This window comes from Trachemys scripta, chromosome 4 (assembly GCF_013100865.1).
Source record: "Trachemys scripta elegans isolate TJP31775 chromosome 4, CAS_Tse_1.0, whole genome shotgun sequence".
Classification (NCBI taxonomy): domain Eukaryota; kingdom Metazoa; phylum Chordata; order Testudines; family Emydidae; genus Trachemys; species Trachemys scripta.
In genome coordinates this window covers 127,646,118-127,660,750 of record NC_048301.1, presented here as the reverse complement: position 1 = coordinate 127,660,750, position 14,633 = coordinate 127,646,118, and the positions used below count along the sequence as shown (strand labels likewise).

The following is a 14,633-nucleotide window of genomic DNA, read 5'->3' as shown; positions in this document are numbered from 1 at the left end:
TATGTAATACTGTCCATGGTAGATATTACATACTACATATTTTATAAGTTATGTAGACTCCTTCTACAATCATTATAGGCCTGATGCTGCCAGGTGCTGAGTGCACACAGCTCCTACTGGAGTCCTGTAAGTGTCTTATAGATGTAGCCCCTATGACAACACATCCTTCATTGTCATTTTATGTCTTTGGCCCCTTTATTGAAGTGTTACAATGCTCCACGTATATCTGAGCCTTGGGACCTTAGATCATTTTCAGGCCAGCAAAGACTCTGGGAGGCCACAAAGTGGGTAAGGTAAATGGCCTCTGAGCTGAGCAGCCCCAAGCAATTTCAGACAACAGAGCAGGAAATCCCCTGCTGCACAGGCCTGTGTAGTGGAAACACAAGTGGAGCTGCCCCCATGTGTCTTACTCCTGCACTCACCTGTGTGGACAGGAATGAAATGCCAGCTGCTCCATGATTAGGAGCAGGACCTGACCCCGTTTAATGGCTCTCCGCAGCCACCCGACACCAGCCCATCCCAGTGGAAAGTTACAGGCCTCCCTTAGCCTCCTCTTTCCCTTCCCAGGCATTTTCTAGGGCGAGTCGCAGAGCAGATCGACTGGAGGAATGTGCAAGCCACACACCCACATACACACACCCGCCAATCCTGGCCCCTCATCCCAGCCAAGGTTAGCGTGGCATGCCAGTGTAGTCACCGGTTAAAAAGCCCGACATGCCAGCCCCAAACCACGGTCCTATCCCGCTGCCCACAAGGGATCAGAGCGCAGCCCATGACGTACCTTCGAGGAGTGACAGCGGAGACCATGGGAGGCTGGTGGAAAGGCGAGGTCTCAGCACCTGTCAGGCAGAAGGCCCTGCAGGCTGGCTGCCTCCCCTACTGTATAGGATCCAGCTGCCAGGGACGTCTACTGGGTTCTTCTCTCGCTCTGCACATTGGCAGGAAGGTCACAGCAGATGGGGAGGAGGGGGGTAAAGATCAGCACGGAGATTAGAGAGGCATTTTTAGCCAGCCAATCCCCGCCTGGGCCCTGCATGATGACTCGCCCGGCAGCACAAGGTGAAAACAGTACTGCAGAAAAGGCAGTGAATAAGCTTAGAGCCGCTCTCTGCCTTTCCTGGGTGGGACGGTCCCCCCTCCCTCCTTTTCTCCCTCTCACATACAGTTCCCTTTCACTATCTCTCTCCCTCACTTTCTCTCTCCTTCCTGCTGCTCCCTTTTCCTTTTCCCTCGCTCTCTTTGTCCTCACGTACTTTTACTTTCCTTCTATTCCCATTGCCCTCCCCTCATTTTCTCACTCGCACTCTCTTTCTCCCCCGTCTCTCCTTTCCTCGCCCATTCCCTTATTCCCCATCACCCCACCCTGCTCCCTCTCCCACACCTCTTGCTCCCTCCCCCTCATGGTCAGAGTCTCAGCTCCCAGACCAGCTTTCACTAGCACCTGATGAAGCCTCCCTCCAGTCCCCTCTGTGCAGGCAGAGGGAGAATGGGTGGGACGTGGCCACCCCTTCCAGTTCCACTCATTCTGCTGTGGGGCCCAGCTTTGATCTAAATCTCGGGACCCCAAACATTTACTGTCATTTCTCATCCTTAAGATTGGCCCTCTTATCCCCACTATCCTGCTTTCCAAGCCATGCACAGTTCTCTCCCTTGCTTAGATCGATTTCTCTGTTCCTGGGGCTACTGTAAGATATACAGTGTAAATAGACCCTGATCCCTCCTAGTGCTACTCTGCCTTGTAGAGATGGTGGATTCAGAGCCAGAGAGCAGCTCTCATCCTCCCTTCATCCCCTGGGGTCAGACCTCGCTCTGTCACCCCCCGGACCTGGCGTTATCTCCCTTGCATCATTGTCAGTTGTTTGGGTCAGGAATTCTGGACCATGAATCAAATGTAATGGACAATAAGCAGGGGCTAGGCCAAATTCTGCTCTCCCTTACTCCAATGCAGCCCAGGGAAATCAGTAGGATTGTGCTAGCTGACAGAGTGCACAATGTGTTCTTTTGTCTTCGGGTGAGGGGAACTGCAATATTTATTGGCCCAAGCAGTAAATAATGATTTAGGTGAGCTCAGTATTGACCAGGAAGGGAAATCAATCTTGCTGTTCACCCTGTGAAATCAACTACTATGCAACTAGGTGCAGCGTTACATTCTGGAGGCCAGGTATTTACACGCATAGCTCCAAGGTCAATGTGCAAAAATGCATACACGCCTACACCTGCACGTGCAGGGCCTGGCTCTGTGGCCTGGCTTCTTGTGGAGCCCCCTACACCTGTTCAAAGAGGGTGTGAAAAACTACCAACATGCCAGAGCAGCGTTTTACTCTCCATATGTATAAATAACTGTGCTCGATGCAGGGAAGTGAACAGCCAGGCTTCAGCCACCCATGATATGTGCACAAACTGGGGGACTGAATATGCAAATAGGCATTTCCTATTTATATTTACATGACTAAATATCAGGAAGACAAGGTGGGTGAGGTAATATCTTTTCTTGGACCAGCTTCTGTTGGTGAGAGAGACAAGCTTTCGAGCCACACGGAGCTCTTCTTCTTCAGAGCTCTGTGTGCTCGAAGGCTTGTCTCGCTCACCAAAAGAAGTTGGTCCAATAAAAGATATTATTTCAGTGGTAGCTGTGTTAGTCTGCACCAGCAAAAAAAAACGAGGAGTCCTTGTGGCACCTTAGAGACTAACAAATGTATTTGGGCATAAGCTTTTGTGGGCTAGAACTAGCCCACGAAAGCTTATACCCAAATACATTTGTTAGTCTCTAAGGTGCCACAAGGACTCCTTGTTTTTTTTAAAAGATATTATGTCACCCACCTTGTCTCTCTAATATCCTGGGATTGGCATGGCTACAACTACATTAAACATGAGGAAATCATTCTGCTGGTGATGATTGCAAGCAACTGCTCCACAGGTGAGAGGAGAATCTGAACAATAGTATTTTTAATGCCCTCTAGTGGTAGTTTTGATTATAATTCTCCCCAGTACAGGAGAGACCTGTTGGCTGCATTACTCTTAATACTTAAGAGGAAGATGGGTGTAGCTGTGTTTGGAGAATAGAAAGTAAAGCCTACAAAATGGTTAGCAGCACCTCTTAAAGTCTGTAGGGAGAATTCTGTTCTCTCCCCGATGTAAATCCAGTGAAGTCAGTGGCATTGCTACGGTTTTATGCCGCAGAAACTGCTATGTTCACATCATACAAACAGATAAGTCAGAGAAAAATATAAATACTCTTGCTGGAAGTTTACAACATAACACAACTTTATTTCTTACCATTCGGAAGGATAAAACACAGAGAGAACGCCAGAGAGGAACAACTCATCCCACCTTATTCAAAGCTGTCTGCCTGCAAACAGACTGCTGCTTGGCCCAGATTGCACACTTCCCCACAGAGCCCCTTAGCCAGGAAGCGGGAGCAGGAAAAACCCCGAAACATAAAGTGACAGCTTGTAATTTGGACACAGTTTTCAATACACTGCAGTAGCCAAGAGCAGAAGCTGACCCAGTGTCTGTACTCAAAAAACCCCCAAATCCCGTACATGGCCAGTATAAAACAACACCCATGAAGTTCTGTAGTGTAACCAGCAGACTAAGGGGCAATGAAGTTTGCTATGTGACGAGCTCCCACACCTCTCGCTTTGGGTTGCCGACAGGCCCTTAGTATAAGGGATGTCCCTTATTTTTTCATCTCTGTACAACAAGAACGGGAGTTGCAGAAAGCAGCAGAAATACCTCTAGCGAATGTAGGTGAGTACTGCTTAGCATTATTATAAATGATGTAGTAGTAGGCATCCTTCAGTCTCGAGAGACCATAGGTATGCGCCCTGAGAGGTAAAGAATTCACTCAGTTGGTTTTATTGCATCCGCAAACGTGGCTGAAGAGACCCACTTAAGAGAGCCATTCGCTGCCGCATCTGTCACATTTAAAGGTGATGTTTCGACCCTTTGGGCTCTGCCTTCTCCTCTGAGAAGCTGGACAGCTTCCTCTCGTAACTCCAGAGACCGTTGTTTAGCTCTTGTTTCCAAAGGCTGCGGTCTTGAGTGTGATCTTCCCATTTGTCCACATCCATGCCCATTTCTTTGAGGTCTCGCTTGCACACATCCTTGAAACACAATGTTGAGCATCCTTTGGGTCTTTTTCCAGATGCCAAATCACCGTAGAGAATATCCTTTGGGATGCGCCCATCATTCATTCAGCACACATGCCCAAGCCAGCGGAGGTGTCTCTGTTTGAGGAGTGTTTGCATGCTGGGTATGCTGGCCCCTTTGAGCACCTCAGTGTTGGTGACTCTGTCCCTCCAGGAGATTCCAAAATGATGATAATAATAATAATTAATAATTAATATCAGGAGGAGGGCTGAGGTGGGGGTGCTAGAAAACAGTCCCTTATTTTTGAAATACAGTGTTGGCAACTCTGCAGTCCCTGGTTTCATGGGCCTGTTCCGCTTTGGCTTCCTGTCCTGGTTGAAGTAGAACATTTCCTGCATTCAGTGCTGCTTGCAGCTGGTCACACGTTTCGCCCGGTGCGGACCATTGGCAGGGGCAGAGCCAGGGAGAGCAGTCACTTTGCCTGCTCCTGCGCATGTTCAGTCCCACCACCGGGCATGCTCAGTGGCTGCAGGGGAGCTCCGGGATGGGGAGTGATGCTGCACCTGGGTGGGCCAGGCTGGATGGTGGGAGCTGAGCATGGCACAGACTCAGTGGGTGAGGCGCGGGGACCAGTGGCTGTAGCAGGGTTGGCTCCACAGGAATTGGCAGTGACCAACTGCGTCTTGCTTTAGCCCCTTGAAATGTTGGGACGTATGAACTAGCCCCTGGGATAAGGCCCATGGGCCTGGCAAGCAGTCAGGGCCCTAGTTTTGCATCTCGTCTTCAAGGCTGCCCTTCTAGGAACAGTGGCCCCCTTAACGCTACGCTGGGGCAGGGACAGGTTCTGACTTGACTGACAGAGCTGAATTGGCAGTGCAGCTTCCTGCAGCACCTGTGTTCTCCTTCTCGGTCTCCCCTCTGAGCACCGAGCGGGCCCAGCCTTGCTTAGTGCATGAAATGTGCCCCCAATTGCTGACAGGGGAGGCATGGCTACGCTGCAGGGGAAGGCCTTCCCATTGCACGCATTTATAATCTGCATGCCTGACAGCAGACACCCATCCTGCTGCAGTCGCAGTGAGTAATGCATGCTTAGGTTTTTTTCTCACCTACCTCATGCTGATCCTTGCAGTTTGATCAATTTCTGTCTACGCTGAAAGCAACAAGATTCTGTCTGTCTTGTGGCACATACGTGTACAAGCATGAGCCAAAGTAAGCAATTGCTGGGGCAGAAACTCTCAGCACTGTAAGGGGATCGTATATTAAACCATAGCCAGGGAACTCTACCGGACGACCTCGCTGTTAGTCACTCCCAGCTCCTTCCCCTTCTCACCCGCTGCCCCGTTTCCCCCAGGAGTCTGGGAGGATCGGCTGCCTCACCTGTGAATGGCAGGGGAAAGTCCCCAGGATGCAGCAGGACCAGTGGCGGATTTAGAGTTAGTAGGGTCCTGTGCGCAGCTTCATTTCCCCCTCCCCCCACCCACTCGGGACCCAGCCAAGAAAAAGAACATTCTCTCTTATCTCCCCTGTGGGAGGGGGTGAGGGGTGTGGGGTCTGGGAGGACGTTTGGGTGTGGGGTGCAGGCTTTGGGCTAGGGCAGGGGTTTGTGATGCGGGAGGGGGGCAGGGGTGGCACTTACCTCGGGCTGCGGGGCTCCCAAAGCGACCAGCACACACGCCCCTCCAGCAGCGGCTCCTAGGCAGGGGGACCAAGGGGTCTCTGTGCACTGCTGCCTGCAGGCACCGCCCCCGCAGCTCCCATTAGTCGCAGTTCCCAGCCAATGGGAGCTGTGGGGTCGGTGCTCGGGGTGGGGGCAGCGCGTGGAGACACCCCCCTCTCCTCCAGGGATGCGCAGCGATGTGCCAGCAGCCGGCCGCTTCTGGGAGCGGCACGGGGCCACAGGCCACGGCATGCAGGCAGCCTGCCTGCCTGAGCCCTGCTGTGCCGCCAGCTGGGACTCGGGGGCAGGTTGTCAGATATTTCTTGTCCTGCATTTTGGGGGGCCCCCCTGTCGTTGGGGGCCTCGTGCCACCGCACGGTTTGTTTCATGGTAAATGCGCTCCTGAGCAGGACTGCAATGCAGGTGCAACCTGAGAATTCGCAGCAGTGTTATCGACTTACTCACCCACTGCAGCAGCTCTCCCCACTGTGGTGGCCTGCAGGCCTTCCTCTGACGAAGGAGGAGGAGCAGAAAGGCAGGAGTAGAGAGTCTGCTGAGGAAGGAGTCTTGGAGTGAATGATGTTTCAATTGGTTGTTTCCAGTCCGGAGCACTCCCCCTTTGCCTGGCAGGGAGGCAGAGGGACACTCATTCACCAGCAGAACTGGGAAGGGAGAGGGGATGTTTAGCAGAAGAGGAGGATTCAGAGTGTTTAAAGCCAGAGGGAACAGTTAGATCATCTAGTCTAACCTCCTGCACAGTGCAGGCCATTAAATTCCACCCATTTACCCCTGTATAGAGACCAGTAACTTGTGCTTGGCTACAGCGGCTCTTCCAGAAAGGCCTCCAGTCCCGATACAAAGGCATCAAGAGATGGAGACTCCACCCCTTCCCTCGGTAGTTTGTTCCTGTGGTTCATCGCCCGCACTGTTAAAAATGCGTGCCTTATTCCCAGTCTGAATGTGTCTGGCTTCAGCTTCCAGCCATCGGTTCTTGTTCTGCCTTTCTCGGCTAGATTAGAGGGGCCCTTTAGTGCCTGCTATTTTCTCCACAGGAAGGTACTTATACAGTGTAATCAAGTCACCTCTCAATCTTCTTTTTGACAAGCTAAACAGACTGAGCTGTTTAAATCGCTCGCTGTCAGGCATTTTCTCCAGCCTTTACATAATTTTTGCGGCTTTTCTTCTGCACCCTCTCCAACTGTTCAACATGCTTTAAGAAATATGGGCACCAGGACTGGACACAGTATCCAGTATCGGTCTCACCAATGCGGTATAGAAAGGTAAAATCATCGCTCTTCTCCGACTCGCTTACTCCCTTGTTTATACATTCAAAGTTCGTATTGGCTCTTTCTGTCCCAGCGTCGCACTGGGAGTGCATGTTCAATTGCTTGTCCACTGTGACCCCTTAGATCCTTTCCAGAGGCACTGTTTTCCAAGATCCAGTAGTCACCTGTTCTGTAAGTGTGGCCTGCATTCCTTGTTCCCTGACGTTTAACTTTGCAATTAGCTGTATTAAAATGCAGGAGGAAAAAGAAGATTCAATCATGCCCAATAAAAAAACCTGAGCACATCTACATATACCCTAATTATGTTTTGCTGAGGATGCAAATACAGGGAAAGAGCAGGAGGGAGAGGAGATAAATGAAGAGAATGCAAAATCGGCTCTGAGTTGAGACTGTCGGTGGCGTCTGCAGTCCAGTCTATGAATCTGAAGTTCTATGCCCTGCTCTGCCACAGACGTCTTGGGTGACACTGGGTCAAGTCACTTCCCTTCTTTCTGCCTCAGTTTCTCTTATCTGTGAAATAGAGACAGTACTTTCCCATCTCTCATGGAGGTTGTGAGGCTGAGCTCATTAACCCTAGTAAAGTGCTTTGAGACCCTCACATAGGCAGTGCTGAACTGGTGTAAATCATTGATATTATTGGGCTCTCTGTCTCACCTCTTATTCTTCTGTGTGCTAATATGCATCCCCTCTGGATACCCAGGGTCAGGTGGTGGCGGGATTTCAAGTGTCCCGCACTGGCATCAATGGGAGAGTTCATCCTTGACTGCAAAAGGAGTGGAGGAGTTAGGCCAACACCGAGAGCTTTGGAAAATCTTACCCCGTGTTGCTTGGCTTTGTAAGTCAAGCTGGCCTGTAAAGGGTTTTGTGGGCAGCATCCATCGCCGCCTCATTATTAATTGGCCTTTAGAATTTGATCCACATTTCCTACAGTACCAGATGCCTTCTTTTTGTCTGCAGGGGGACTGTAGAGTGGGTGGGTGGGCCGGTGAGCTCTCAACGGTGGGTGGGCATGGATCACAGTACTGCTCTGCACAAGGACTGTGAGCCCTCTGAGGGTGCCAAGGAAATCTGCCCCCACAGTGAGAAAAGTGTCTGGTTGTAAACACCTGCCGAGACAGAGCGTGAAAGGCAGGGTGTCCTTCCCACCCAACACAAGGAGGAGGGTTTGTGTGGCTGTGTCGTGTGTGCTACTGCAGCCGAGGCAGGCGGGACTGCAGGCATAAACGGGACGTATCCCGCACAGCTACAATGGCCATTGTCCCATCTCAAGCCATTTGAATGGCTGGCTCTGGGGAGTGCTGCAAACTCTGAGCTGACAGAAGGGGATCCAGGGATATCTCCGGCCCAGAAAGCTGCATAAAAATGCAGCTCCAAACAATAAACCCTTTGAGCCCCATCATTTTGCACTGACCTGCTTAAAAGAGTCTGTTTGAGGGTTTTTACAAACCATTTTAATCTAAAAATCCCCCGCAGAGTCTACACTGGATTCCGTTTTCATCATAGCACTGAAATCTGTGTCTTCTCTTCACTGAATCTGCTGCGCTTGGGGACATGACACAACCCCACTTTTCTCACTTCCAGCGGTTAGATTTGTACTGGGTTTGGAGGGCCGGCACCTCCCTGGAACAACAGGTTCAAATTCCCAGTGTGTCAATACAGCTATTGATTTTTATAGTATTTAATATGTTGTTTATTAATGGTGGTAGCTCCTGATTGTAGTGCCATAACTATGCATGGCTGTCTATAGAGATTAAAATAAACCCAGCCCCAGCTCAGAAGGATTTACAATGTAAGCCCCCCAATCCTGTAATTTTATCCATGCAAATAGACACCCTGTGCCTATGTGGAGCCTCTCTGACTCAAATAGGATTCTGTGTGATCTTAAGGGCCTACCCACATGAAGTCAATGCAGCTTCATGTGTACCCGGAGAACCGTGTGATTGCAGGATCAAGGCCTAAATTAGGCAAACATAGCACTTGACAGTAACTGACAGAGGTAAGGGAGGAAGGTTCTAGCTCGAGGGCCTCCATCTGTGAGAGTTTTAGGTTTCAATCCTGCAGGGGCCTTGAGAATGGGGCTATTCACGTGCTTCCTGTTATGCATTTTGCTGGATCAGGACCAGAGGGCTCACCACTTTGCCGGATGCAGCCCCTATGCTGTAATACTATCTGTTGTTGTAGATAGACTGCCCACATGAGAAAAGCCAGCACTGTTTGGCTCATAATTTATCAAGTCCCTCAGTCTCTCTGGATTGCAAATGCTATCTATCTAAATGTATGCCAGTCAGCTAGCCATGATCACATTAACTATCTGTTAAAAAACAGCTGGTTGGCACTAGGACCTTGAAGAAGCCCCATGGGACTGCCTGTATTTTCTTACTCTCTTTATAAAATATTTAAAATCTCCATCAAACGAAGTCCCATTTCATTTTGCTGGGGGGGGGCACCAACAGGGAGGGTGGTTCTTTCTGCTTGGAGCGCTGACCCTGTGATACTGTGTGGAGGGGGACCTTAACATTTCACCTTTTCTGCATCCAGCACAGCTTTTGTCCCTGAATTGGTCTATTTCTGATTTGTTTAATTTCGGGCACTAGGGCTGTGAGGAATAATGTGGGCTAAATCCTTGTTCCTCTTTCACTTGTCTGCATGGCCCAGCAGGATAATTGGTAGAGCAAAAAGCACTTTACAAAGGAGGTAAATATCATTAAAACCCATTTAACAGATGGAAAAGGTGAGTCATGAAGCAGGAAAGTGACTTGCCCAACAGGTTAGTAGCAGAACAGGGAGTAGAAGTGTGGATTCTAGAATGCGAGTCTACGGCTCTAGCTACTAGCCCATCCTGCTTTGAAAAGAAAGATTCCTACAAAATGAGGGAAAGGTTGCAAGTATTTGCTCAAAAGAGTCAGGACTGTCGCCTGACAACCAAGATGGCCATCTGGAAAATCAGGCTGAGCAAAGACTTTTCAAAGGGGCTCAGCCCTGGCCTAAGTCTGTACCCATGCCAGCAGAGTTAGGTCTACGTTGAGTGCTTGTAACAGAGTGTTGGGCAGACCGGCAAATAGAATGCAGACAGATGGGCAAAACCAACAGATCCAGCAGAAATTATTTCCTTTGTTTTGAATTTTGCATTTTTGTTTTGACAAGTGCATCAAGATATGTAGAATAATAGTCTTAATCATTATAATAGCGATGGGCTCAAACCAAAATCCCAGGGCTGGACACGTCCACATTTGGAGGAAGTTCAGCTCTCTGCACCCCGCGCACATTGAGTAAGCGGACCCCTTGTGATGATGCTCAGTTTATCATCCCCACTGGAGTACAGAGAGGTGTAGTGGCTTTCTGAGGCTTCATAGGAGTTCTGTTACACAGTTGGGAACAGAACCCAGCTCTTCCGGTACTGAGCCAGCGTAACTACATGCCATCCTCCCACCCAGAATTAGCACATTGAATCTGTTGGACTTGGTTGTACCTGCACCCTTGTAAACTGGGCTCATGATCTGTGTATAATGTATAGAACTATACTGGCTCCATCAGTTTCAATGAACAGGATGGAATCAGACACAATGGCAAAGTAATATGAAGGATAAGGTATACATGATCAATCCTATTGTGTATGCTACACAGTCGTCTACAGTGGGAATGTCATTCATCACTAGGATATGCACCCCGTGGCCACTCAGAACGTCACAGAGACACAAATCTGATCCTCCTGCTCAAAAAACAACAAAACAGCACAGGCTTCTGCCACTTATGCTAAAGGAGAATCTCCGCTAGCAAACAGTATTGGTCCTATGGCACACAGTTGAGCAGTTCTGACTCCAACTTGTAGAGGTCAGTCATATGCACAGTTCATTACACATTTAATTGGATTAACGAACCACAATTCTCCAAAACCTCAGAGTCTGGAATAGCTGCCTTCTATATATGAGCTTCCTTTGTACACTGTTATGTTGCCTGATGCCAGCACAGCCGGGAGTTAGCAAGCACTACTCTTACAATACCAGCCCGGGAGGGTGGGGATGTGGGGGGAGGGAGGGGAACACAGTGTTGTCTTTTGGTGAAGCATGCAAAAATGTAAGTCGTTTAAAAAAAATACCATTGGCCATGCTTGTGGACTTGAGGCCCTGAGGCATAGATACAATCCTTCCAACTACAGATAGATTAAAAACCCATGTACGGCCTGATCCAACCCCACTGAAGTCAACAGAAAGATTCCCACTGACTTCAGTGGACTTTGGATCCAGCCCTTATGCTCTGGCAATCTCTTAGTGTGTCTTACTGAGGATGCTGTTGAACGAGGCCAGGCCCTCCTGCTCTGTGACAGGATGGAACATGCACTGCTTCCACCCTGGTGAGCAGGTGACTAGGATGCGGAATTGAACCCAGCTGCCATCCCATGGGGAAGTTTAGAGCATGAATCACGAGGACGCAGGGTAAATGAACAGACGCATCAGAGCTGGATGGCAGTCCAGAAGAGATGATGACGACAACAGCAGTTAATAATTGATAAATGCTAAGGCTGCTCCAAGTTGTGCTGTAACTTAGTTAAGCGTGGCTTGAATGTGTATGTCAGTGAATGCTGAGAGTGGAATCTGAGGTCCTGGTTCCCAGGGAAAAACTCATTACAAGCAAATGAGCAGCCACTCTCTGTAGCATCTCTGCTAGCGCAAGGAGCAGCCAGCTACCTAATGGGAGCTAGTCCTCCTGGCCAATCTATCTGAGAGATAGGCCTCAGCCCTCATGAAGATGTGCCAATATGCTATAGGAGAAGGAAGGGGGGGGGGTAGCTCAGTGGTTTGAGCATTGGCCTGCTAAACCCAGGGTTATAAATTCAATCCTTGATGGGGCCATTTAGGGATCTGGGGCAAAAATCTGTCTGGGGATTGGACCTGCTTTGAGCAGGGGGTTGGACTAAATGACCTCCTGAGGTCCCTTCTAGCCCTGATATTCTATGATTCTATGAAGGGGAAATTCAGCATCTAAGGATCGCCTTGGGATCTGTAGGGAACCACAAAAGGGCTCCTGTCCTTGAATTACTGAGGCTAGAGTGGAGGTGGTCCCAGAAATGTGCAAGTTTTCATTTGTCATGCTTGTGCTTGAAGTGGGAAGGTGCATGCGTAAAGGGAGAGGCTGATCTTGATCATCACTGGTAAACAACATGCTCCTGCTTCCTCTTGCTCATCCTGGAGGGACAGTTAAATAGCACAGATGCAAAAACCAGGAGGAATCAGCTGGTTAGAGAGGTGGGCTGCTGGGCTGAGCCTACGGAAAGCAACTAGCAACAGAGGGTCCTGTGGCACCTTTGAGACTAACAGAAGTACTGGGAGCATAAGCTTTCGTGGGTAAGAACCTCACTTCTTCAGATGCAAGACTGAAAGCAACTGTTTTTGCTGGATGAAACAAGAGCAGGGCAAATTGTGGGGAAAGGAATGGACACCTTGGGAAGAATCCTCCCTATGCACTGCAGTGAATGCAGCAGCCCTTCATTCCGATAACTGCAGCGCCCTCTAGTGCAATTGGCTGGACAGAACCATTGCTCGAGAAAGCTTTCAGAAGGGGGACACCGCACTTCTGCAGAGATTGTTAGCCATTAGCTTATTGCATGCGTGCAGAGGGAAGGGAGCTGAAGAGAGGATGCAGGAAGAGAGGCTGGGGGGGGGGGGGCTCCCATTTAGGGTGACCGGATGTCCTGTTTTTAAAGGGACAGTCCCGTTTTTGAGGACTTTTTCTTATATAGGCGCTATTACTCTCCACCCCCATCCCATTTTTTCACAGTTGCTATCTGGTCACCCTACTCCAATTAGAGGTAGGAAGTGAGGGTTTAATGCAATGAAACCAAAGAAGTAATAGGGGATTTAAAGCGATATCATTGTTATGAGTGCAAAAAATTGTGTGTGTGTGTGTGTGTGTGTGTGTGTAACCTTTCTCCCTTCGTCTCCCACGTGTTACATTACGTTTAGAATTAGCTACTATCCTGGAAGCTGCTCCATGTGTGCAGATCCCTGCATCCCTATGGAGCCCCATTGACTTTAGTAGGGGCTCCCCACTGGGCTAAGAATCTGCTCATGCCGAACACCATTCAAGACCGGTGCCTTGGATTGGAAGCTCTTCAGGGCAGGGACCGTGTTGAATTTATCTGGCTGGAAAACACTTTGGGCATGGACTAATTATGCATAATTGTAATGGCTGTATTTCTGGTGTAAAACCCTGAGTGGTTTGGAGCAGTGGATTGTATATAAACAAAAGTATTGTTGTTTTATTATCGCAAAGGTTGATTATTTAAGTGGGACTGGCAGGCCAAGCTAACTCTGTTGCTATTTCAAAGTCTGCAGGGAAGATCCTATGACTGTTGAAAGGTGAATTTGGCCCGATATTAGCAGTTAAATAAATACTTGACCCACATATTAGGGAAGGATTTTAGGGAGAAAATGGGTCTGGTATAATATACACAGTCACTTTGGGATTGCTGATGGAATCAATCAATCCATATTATAGAATCATAGATTATTAGGGTTGGAAGGGACCTCAGAAGATCATCTAGTCCAACCCCCTGCTCAAAACAGGATCAATCCCCAACTAAATCCCCAAATGGCCCCCTCAAGGATTGAACTCACAACCCTGGGTTTAGCAGGCCAACGCTCAAACCACTGAGCTATCCCTCCCCCCAACTGGCAACTGGCTCTTACGGTGCTCCTATCTGACAGCTGTATACACCTTCTACCACCAAAAGTCCGATTCTCGCAGTGGCGTGTCTGGTATTATTTTGAGGCTCTCAAGAGAAGGATGAGTTCCCTGGGGCTGCATGTCTCAGATAATGTGCTGTATTCTCTTCCACATGGGAACATGAGCTACATTCACCCTAGCCTTTCTGTATTAAAGACTACGTGACCTTTATTGTGTTGCAGAGAGCAAGCTCTCTCTCAGCATGTTCAGCCAGCTGGAAAGGGCAGCCTCCTTGGGAGGCAGCAGCTGCTTTGATGTGCTGTGGAAATATAGGGTCAGCTTGATGGCTTTATTTATTTATTTTTTTCTGTTCAGCTCATGATTCCATTTCAGTGGTGGTGCCCAATTTTTCCCAAATGAGGGACCACAGAGAAGTAACAGGCCAGGAGCACATGAGAGACAATCTGACAGACATAAGTAGCCAAAAAAGAATCTGGTTGCATCTGTCCTCATCTTCCATGCAGTGACGCAGCCTATGGAGACTACAGGCCCCACTGTGCAAGGCTCCATCTTGAAACCAGTGGACCTGTGAAACCTCAAAATTAATTTAATAGTGGTGGGCTGTGTATTTATTTATTTTTCCACAAATTATTGGTTTGGACTTTGGTTTATTAGCTGTTCACCACTCAGGCCCTGATCTTGCCAGGAGCTCCATGCAGGCAGCCCACAAAGAGCTCACTGCAGGATCAAGGCCAGAGATTGTACTCTGTGAAGAGACTTTCATGAGTGACAATAATGCATAGGAATGACTCTCTGTAAATGGGAGGGAATGGCTTATTGGATTAATCCTCAGGTTTTTCACTCCAAGACACAGATTCAATCACTAGAGTATTTGTTTGTGGGTCTTATATTGTTTGTTACCATAATAAAAGACA

The 14,633-nt window shown here is 48.9% G+C and overlaps 1 protein-coding gene across 2 annotated transcripts in view; it reads right to left on the bottom strand.

Moving 5' to 3' along the window:
* Window positions 1-6,237, bottom strand: part of PACSIN1 (protein kinase C and casein kinase substrate in neurons 1) — a 60,282-nt gene extending 54,045 nt beyond the window's left edge. The window contains exon 1 of one of the 2 annotated variants that reach the window (XM_034767425.1): window positions 6,215-6,237. The gene's annotated coding sequence lies outside the window, so the exon portion shown is untranslated. Of the gene's footprint in view, window positions 1-781; window positions 966-6,214 lie in introns of those variants that run through there. The other variant, XM_034767424.1, reaches the window with a different exon arrangement.
* Window positions 6,238-14,633: the final 8,396 nt, after the last annotated feature.